General features: G+C 35.9%; 1 pseudogene; it reads right to left on the bottom strand.

The window, feature by feature from the left end:
* Nucleotides 1-5,151: 5,151 nt before the first annotated feature.
* LOC111740772 lies at nt 5,152-5,270 on the bottom strand (annotated as a pseudogene).
* Nucleotides 5,271-7,799: the final 2,529 nt, after the last annotated feature.

Raw genomic sequence — 7,799 nt, 5'->3', positions numbered from 1 at the left:
GGACTTCTGTTCAGCTAGATTTTAGGTGGTTCTCAGTGATGGTTGTTTGGTAGCTTAGTTGTAATTTTGATGTGGTTGTGGGAGAAAGCAAGCAGTATTTACTTCCTCCATCACCTTGACTCCATGTGCTCTGTCTTTTTTTTTTAATAGGATAGGAGTGAGGGCAATAAGTGAAAGTGGGTAAAGAGAACCAAAGCACAGTAAGTTTCTAAATACATTATAATGTGACAGTCTTATTGGCAATGAGAACCCATTGGGATCTTTGTGGAGGGAAGTCATGAATGGAAGCCTTTTCTTAACAAATGGCAAACTCCTATGTATTTCCTGCAAACTTAAATCAATACTTGGTCATCTCACAACAGAACACATGTAGCCTATCTGACATGAGGCAGGAACTGGTGTTTCCAGAGATCTTGCTACTTGTAGCTGGAAGAAATAGGCAGAAGCAAATTAAAACAGGTAAAACAGATTAGGTAATTAATATCAAGACTTGGACCTGTGGAGGACTTTATGAACCATCAGAGATCGTAAAAGTAAAGTGGGAATCTAATGGGGGCATATTTTGCATTCAGTTTCAATTAACAGTCTCTTCTTAATCTTCAGACTACCTAAACTTAATATCTATTGTGAATGCTGAAATTATCACGAAATTTTACTTAGGTTACTTGAAAATAATTGCAAATATGTAAAATGGCCAACATTTACCTTAAATAATAACTTGCAAATAAATTGGAATTAAATGGGCTTTCTTTCTGTCCATCCCCTGCTTACACCTTTATTGACTTTAACACGTGAGAAAATAAATGAAAATTAGAAAATTTAGCTTTTCTACTATATAATCACTAACTTATTAAGCACCCTTTGAAAATTAGTAACTATTACATTGCTTTGTGATACTAGTGTTCCAATGGTATCTTTTTTCAAGTGTTTTCTTGGGAAAGGCATTTTTTCTGGATGTACAAATCATTTATACAATGCTCAATCTATCATTCTGGATCAAATTGCCTTTGGTCTTTTTATATCACTACACTTGAAGCATGCAAGGTCCTGGCAATAACATTTGTGCTTCTTGAAGTGGGTGACATCCCTTCTGGATAACCTTTTGTGAAATCACATGAATGGCAGCTAGCCTAGCATTGGTTGTCCTCCTTTAGGGAATGGCATTTTGAGCTGCTGTCATCTTCATCTTGCAGCATCTCGAAACCAATTTATTCATCCCAGTTTTCAAAAGCATTAACAATGATTACCCTTTTTTGTGTGTGCTGAATTTATAAAATGTATTTTGGCATTTTCAATTACCCAAATATTCAAGAAGACAAGCTTTTGCGTGAGTGTTGACTCAGGCTCACACTCGTGCTAATGATAGAGGTCTCATAACTACACAGCTAACTCCATAATGAGAGAGAATTCACACATAAGCTGAATTGTCTTTTAATCCTATTATTTTAATCACCAAAGTCCAATTCTAGATTATCCTTACTAAAGTAGAGGAGCAATTTACAGCTAATCCAAAATATCTTTTTTTGTGTTAGATTTGGCTCCTTGCTTACAATTTACTACTCATAATATAATAACTGATTAGAGGAGGACGCAATATAAAATCACGTAATTCTTACTGCTAGAATTTAGTAAAAAGATAGAAAATAAAACCTTATTTGCACCCGAAAAACAGTTTAGATTTGAAAATAGTTATGAATCTATGAAGTAGATAGCTTATGTATAAAACTATGGTTTTAAATGCCCATTGTAAATTGTCTTTCAAGAGAGTCTCTGGTTTAGAGAGTCTGGGGTTTTCCTTAAATTGTCCATGCATCCCTGATACATTTTGTGCATTGCGAGTACCCACCCCCCTACCCTCCACCTCCAGGAAACTGACACTGGGGAAGCAGGAGAAGAAAATCAGAATGTAGAAAGGGACAAAGAAGGAAGGGTATTACTTCCTGCCCTGTGCCTCCCGGAAGGGGTCTCTGATGTTCTGTATGCCTTAACAACAACAGCTCCTTCTGAGGGACCCTTCCTTCCTCCATAGTTTTAGTTTGGACTACAATGTCCTCCTCTTTTCTTTTCACATCCAGCACTGTTCACCTGCTTCCCACTCTAGCTAGTCTCTTAGCTTCTCATATTCCTACTCTATTCCCTTTGCTCAGCCTATACCTGTAGTGGTCCCTGCAGTAAAGTCTTTTCATTTGAACCACCTGCTGGAACTCTGATTGATAGAAGACTACATATGAATAAGGCTGCTTTGAGTGGTGTCTTTTTATGTTTTACTGGCCTAAGTGGAATGTAGGTATCAATGGTGGGGTTGGGGGAGAAACTCGTAATAAAGAATCTTATTTATAAATCAAACAATTAAGATTTGGCTATTCATAATTCCTTCGTTAACATTTATCTTTTGGGTTTCCTGGAGTTATACTTCTGGAGTTAGATCAAATTGTCTTCATGTTTATAATTGGTGGCATAGAAACAGGGATTCTTTCATTTGTTTCATTTCGATAAATTCTAATCTGGTATTATTTAGAGGAAAATAGAGTTGTATAACTCTAGCAAGCATAAAATCTCTATTTATAAATCTCAGCAAGTTTCAAATTGTTGAACATTAAAGTAGGTAAGGCTTTCAAATTCCTCAAAGAGCAAATAAGTTAATAGAATTCAAAACAAATAATTCGTTTATTTGTATAAGCAATCTGAAATTTAACTCCCAGCTTATCAAATCAAATATTATTTTAACTTGTGCTGATGCCCATAGTTGACGTATCAACTATCAATGTTAATTCATTAAAACCTCACTTGATACCGGCATACTGTAACTATATCTGTGAAGTGTATGTTTTCTTCTTATTAACATTGATATTTCAATCTAAGATACAGATATGTCTTTTATACATACATATACACATATGTATATATGTGTGTGTGTGTTAGAGAAGCTATTTAATTTTTTTCAATGAGAAATAGAAGCATTTCTTCAGTGTAAAGCTGAGTTCATCCCCCCAAAATTAAAACAGCCCCTCAGAAATGTCTCTTTATTTGCATTTGGTCTGAAACATTGCTTCTCTAAACTGTCTACTTATCAGAATTACCTGGAGAGCATTTTAAAAATAAAGATTGCTGGGTTCAATCGCAGTTGTTCCCTAGAGTATAGGGCAGGATGAGAGTATGTCATTTCAGTCATCATCATGTACTCAGAATCCAAAACAAGGCCCTCAATAATCATTTGTTGAATGAATGACAGAATATCTGAAGGTAGGATCCAGGAAACTATTTTTTTAAGTGCATCCAGGTGATTCTGGAAATACTGATCTTTAACTTAGAATTTTAGATCTGGAGATCTTAGTCGTCATCTAAGTTTACCCACTTGTGTTGGAAATAAATTATACATAATTATACATAATCCCAATATCTTCATATTTAGCAATACGTTTTAGGAACAAATGATAGGAAACAAATAGAAAAAAGGACTGAAAAATCAAGTTTTTATCTTAAAAACAGCCATTTTACAATTTGGCTTTAAGGTCTATGAGAGGTCAACTCATGAAGGCTGAAAGGCAATCGAACTAGACGTACCTGAGCACTCACCTATCTTAGACCTTTGTCAGGATCCTATTTCAGGGACTACTAAGGAGGCTTCTCTCCTCCACACCCTCCTCTCCCATAGACTTTCATCCAATTATGTCAAATACTTGAAGAAAAGTGCTTTGCTTTTACATGAAATATTGGCCTTCTCTTGCATAAGAATATCTCAAACAATTCTCATTTTCTCTGTGCAGCATAAATTACACAAACAACATAGTTATTTTTCTTCCCTCAAAAAAATCTACCAATAATATAAAATTCACTTGCTAACATGATATTTTGTGCAAATACACCAAAAATGTTTAATACCTAACCTTTTTACTTCTCCCTGCATATTAACATGATTAGAAAATATTTGTGGCTAGATAGCCATCGGAAAGTAAACATTTAGTCACCTAGCAGTTATTCACAAAATTATTTCACTATGTTTAACTGGAATTTACTTCTGACCACAGTAATTCTTATCTCTCTTTAAAGGAGCTATGCAGCTAATATCTTCAAGGGTATTCAATAACCCAAAATAAAACTGCTGGCATAATTTTTCAAAGTACTGGCGAGGTATAATTTAGTATCTGCTGGAAAATGATCCTCGTTCTTTTTAAAAAGGGCATATATTGTCTCACAGACTTCAAGTAATAATAACAAAGTAATAATAGTAATTAGCATCGCTAAAGTACTTACTACATGCTCGTTATCTGCTAAGATTATGCATAGAGTACTTCGTTTATCTAAAAAGAGTAAGATACTTAAGCAAGTATCATGTGTAATATATTTGTGTGTATATGCATATGGACATATATAGAAAATCTCTGGGCAAATATTAAGACACAATTAATCATTTTTATTGTGGCCATCACCGGAAGTTACCTATCAAATAGTCATTCCCTTTCTTTCTTGATAAGGGAACACTGGTTTTGTTCAGGCTGCTGCATGCCTGGTTCCAGATGAGGAGTTAGGGCAGTCTCATTCTCTTTCACCTGCAGTGCGTCTGCGGGTAGGATTCAGCTATTGCCTGGGGAATGAGAGATAGAGGAAGTCTGCTTAAGGCTCTGGGAGGCTTTCTCTCCTCAGAAAATAAAGATGTGCATGAGGAAGAGGGTCTTTTTGTTTCTACTCCTTTTCTTCCTGCTTAGGAAAATTTCATTTGAAAAATAGACTGCTTGCAGCTGTGTTAGCCCACTTATGACAGTGAGGTGTGATATTGCTGGCATGCTGTGGAATGTGGCTTCTTTATTATGTCACAACTCTGACACCACCTCCTTCTGAATTGTACATAAAGTAACAATTAGCACTATTAGTAGTTCTTAATACTTGAGGCAAAGCATTCCTGATGGATATGGTTACTTCAGGGGAATGAACTGAGGAGTGGAGACAGGAAAGAGCATCTTACATTCATTCATTCATTCGTTCATTCACTTATTTATCTATGTATGTACGTATGTACGTATGTACGTATGTATGTACGTATGTATGTATGTATGTATGTATGTATGTATGCTTTAGGCAAGGCAATCCTTGGTTGATCTCACAGATTGCAAGGACCTTGTCAGTTTACAATCCCTTAATTTTTATTTTTTATGCCTATAGCACCTGTTCTTCCTAAGTGGTCTCCCGTCCAAGTACTAACCAGGCCTGACCCTGCTTGGCTTCGGAGATCAGACGAGATCGGGCTTGTTCAGGGTTGCATGGCTGTAGACATATCTTACTTTTAATTGTATATATTTTTATGTTGCTTTAATTTGTTTTACCATGTATGGGCAATACCTTCAAAATTAAAAACTAATTTAATTTTTTAATTGCACTTCTGAATAACTGGTATATTAATTTGGGGGGAAACTAAGAACCATAATATTTCAGATAGTACCCTAACTTATTAGCCTGTGCTTTACATCCAGGCATTCTTTGGACCAATATACATACATACCATCACTCACAACATCCTAGCAGCTAGGTAATTTTGAATTTTAACATAAAATTTTTCTTCCTTCCAAACTATTTGTGAGTGTCTGCATGTCTCCCAAACAATGTAAATATGAGATGAATCTCTCTAGCATGAGTTCGTAGGGGAGAAGTTTCGCGTGCCTATTGTGATTTACTTCAGTCTCCATGGTTTTCTTCTGAAACAGCAGACCGAGAATGAAGAGCTGCTTTTGCTAGCTGGGACTGATATGAGTCAATAGATATTTCTACCAGGAGGATATGTTGACATGGATGAAGAAGAAGGGTCAAAACATCAAGGAACATTGGCTAATGTGCTCTCCAGAGTTTCTCCAAAAAAAAATACCTTTATCTTTGTACAATCTAATTGATGCTAACATCAATTTAACAACTATCGGCCTATAAAAAAGGTTATAATCCTCATTTGAGATGCAGGATTTCTGGATCATAGGCTTGTCAGAGAATCCATTATTTCATTCCCACTTCTCTTCAGAGATCTTATATCTCAGGCTTCTTGTCTCCCTTAAGGGAGGGTTTGGGAATTAAGCAGAAGTTGGTACTCTGACACTACTACATGGAGAAATGACAAACTATTGCATCATGAGAAGCTGACATCTTGTTCTTTTCAGCAATGTTTAATTAGACGGACGGAGTGAAGAATGAAGATCAAGAGAATTGGAGTAAGGCCAGTCTTAGTGCTGACACTGCTGTAACAGTGCTTGAATTCAGGGGCACGTTTTCTTCCTGTATTTGCAATGTCATCCTCTATAACTGTCCCATCGCCAAGACCTTTTGAGTTTTTCTTCATCAAAGGTCTTGAAAACTTCACTTCCCCCCCAATTCCCTGTATGATAATACCTTCCTTTCTAGAGCTTCACTTCTTTAATTCATGTATAAATAGCTGTCGTAATAATCTTTCTTAAAGACCTTTGACATCATATTATTCCCAAAATTTACTGAGAGATAGAAACAAACTTTTGAATAAATGGAGAGATTTAAAAATCAAACATTTACTAATAAATGAAGAAATTCCCATGTTTTCATGAGATAGTTCTTCTTCCAAATTTTTGCCCACTTGCACAAAAAAACTTTTAGGGATTTAGATGAAATAGCTATAAATCTATTTAGAATATTCAATTCATTAATTTAGATATCTCCACTACTTAAAATCACAAATATAAAATTATAGATTGATTAACTTATAAATATTTATTTTCTCAACATTGAAGGAAATTGAATTAAACTTCATGCAGCTTCCCTATCAGCGTCTTTGTCACCTTTAAAGCTACTTTTTAGTGATCTAACAAAAGCAGATGTGCATGTGCTCTCTTTGAAGGATTTTACTTAACAGGAAGAAAGTAACGGAGAGACCTGGAGCTAGGCTCTGAGGAGAGACTGGGAAGATCCCAGGCCTCTAGCTCAAATGCCTCTGCATGCAGTGTGCTAAGGCATTTCCCGACATCAGCTCCTGGGTCTGATACACTACATCAGTCATCTCCTCCATGTCCCATTTTGGTTGAGAGGCCATATGAATGTCCTGATTTTACCTAGCTCCAGCTATGACTCTTTACCTTAACTTATAGAAGATGCTGTAACATGTTTATTCTTCTTAGCCTTCAGTCTTAAACCAGTTGGCTGAGTGTAAATGACCTTGAGGCCTTTTCCTAATAAGGAAATCTCTAAAATCCCCAAATATAAAATAATGCTTCTTTTACCATAACATTAATACTATCCACCTTAGAACCTCAGAAGTAGAATAGCTTTTATGTTGCCTTAGTCATGTAATCACATTATAAGTCTGTGAGTCTACTTCAGTTGTAATTCAAACCTAATGAGAGTTTAGTGCACAATGCTGTATAGCCAATATATTATCAGCTATTTTTTCTTTTACAGGAGAAAGTGAGTTGTCATAAGGTTACAGAAGGTAATTTTGTAATGATGGGGTGAGATAATTACTTCCCCAATCGTACCCCCCCCCAGCATGCTCCCACATATACAAACCCTCAAAATGGAGCTTTAAATTGAATTGCACTATAACCAAGTAAAATATACATTTTCTTCTTCTGCGGCAATATGTGCTGTGAATCTGTCATCTGTGAAACCATCAGACCATGTGGTGTGACAAAGTGAGCATGGGTTTTGGAATCAGACATACCTGAACTAGAAACCAGACTTTGTCCCTTATGACCTTGAGTGAGTTACTTAACTTCTCTAGGTCTCATCTGAAAACCAGGAATAATACTGTCCTACTTGGGTTGTTTCTTCCTGGAAAAGCAACTGAAAAATTT

The sequence above is a fragment of the Pteropus vampyrus genome, unplaced genomic scaffold (genome assembly GCF_000151845.1).
Source record: "Pteropus vampyrus isolate Shadow unplaced genomic scaffold, Pvam_2.0 Scaffold67, whole genome shotgun sequence".
In the NCBI taxonomy this organism is placed as follows: domain Eukaryota; kingdom Metazoa; phylum Chordata; class Mammalia; order Chiroptera; family Pteropodidae; genus Pteropus; species Pteropus vampyrus.
This window is presented reverse-complemented; position numbering and strand designations above follow the sequence as displayed.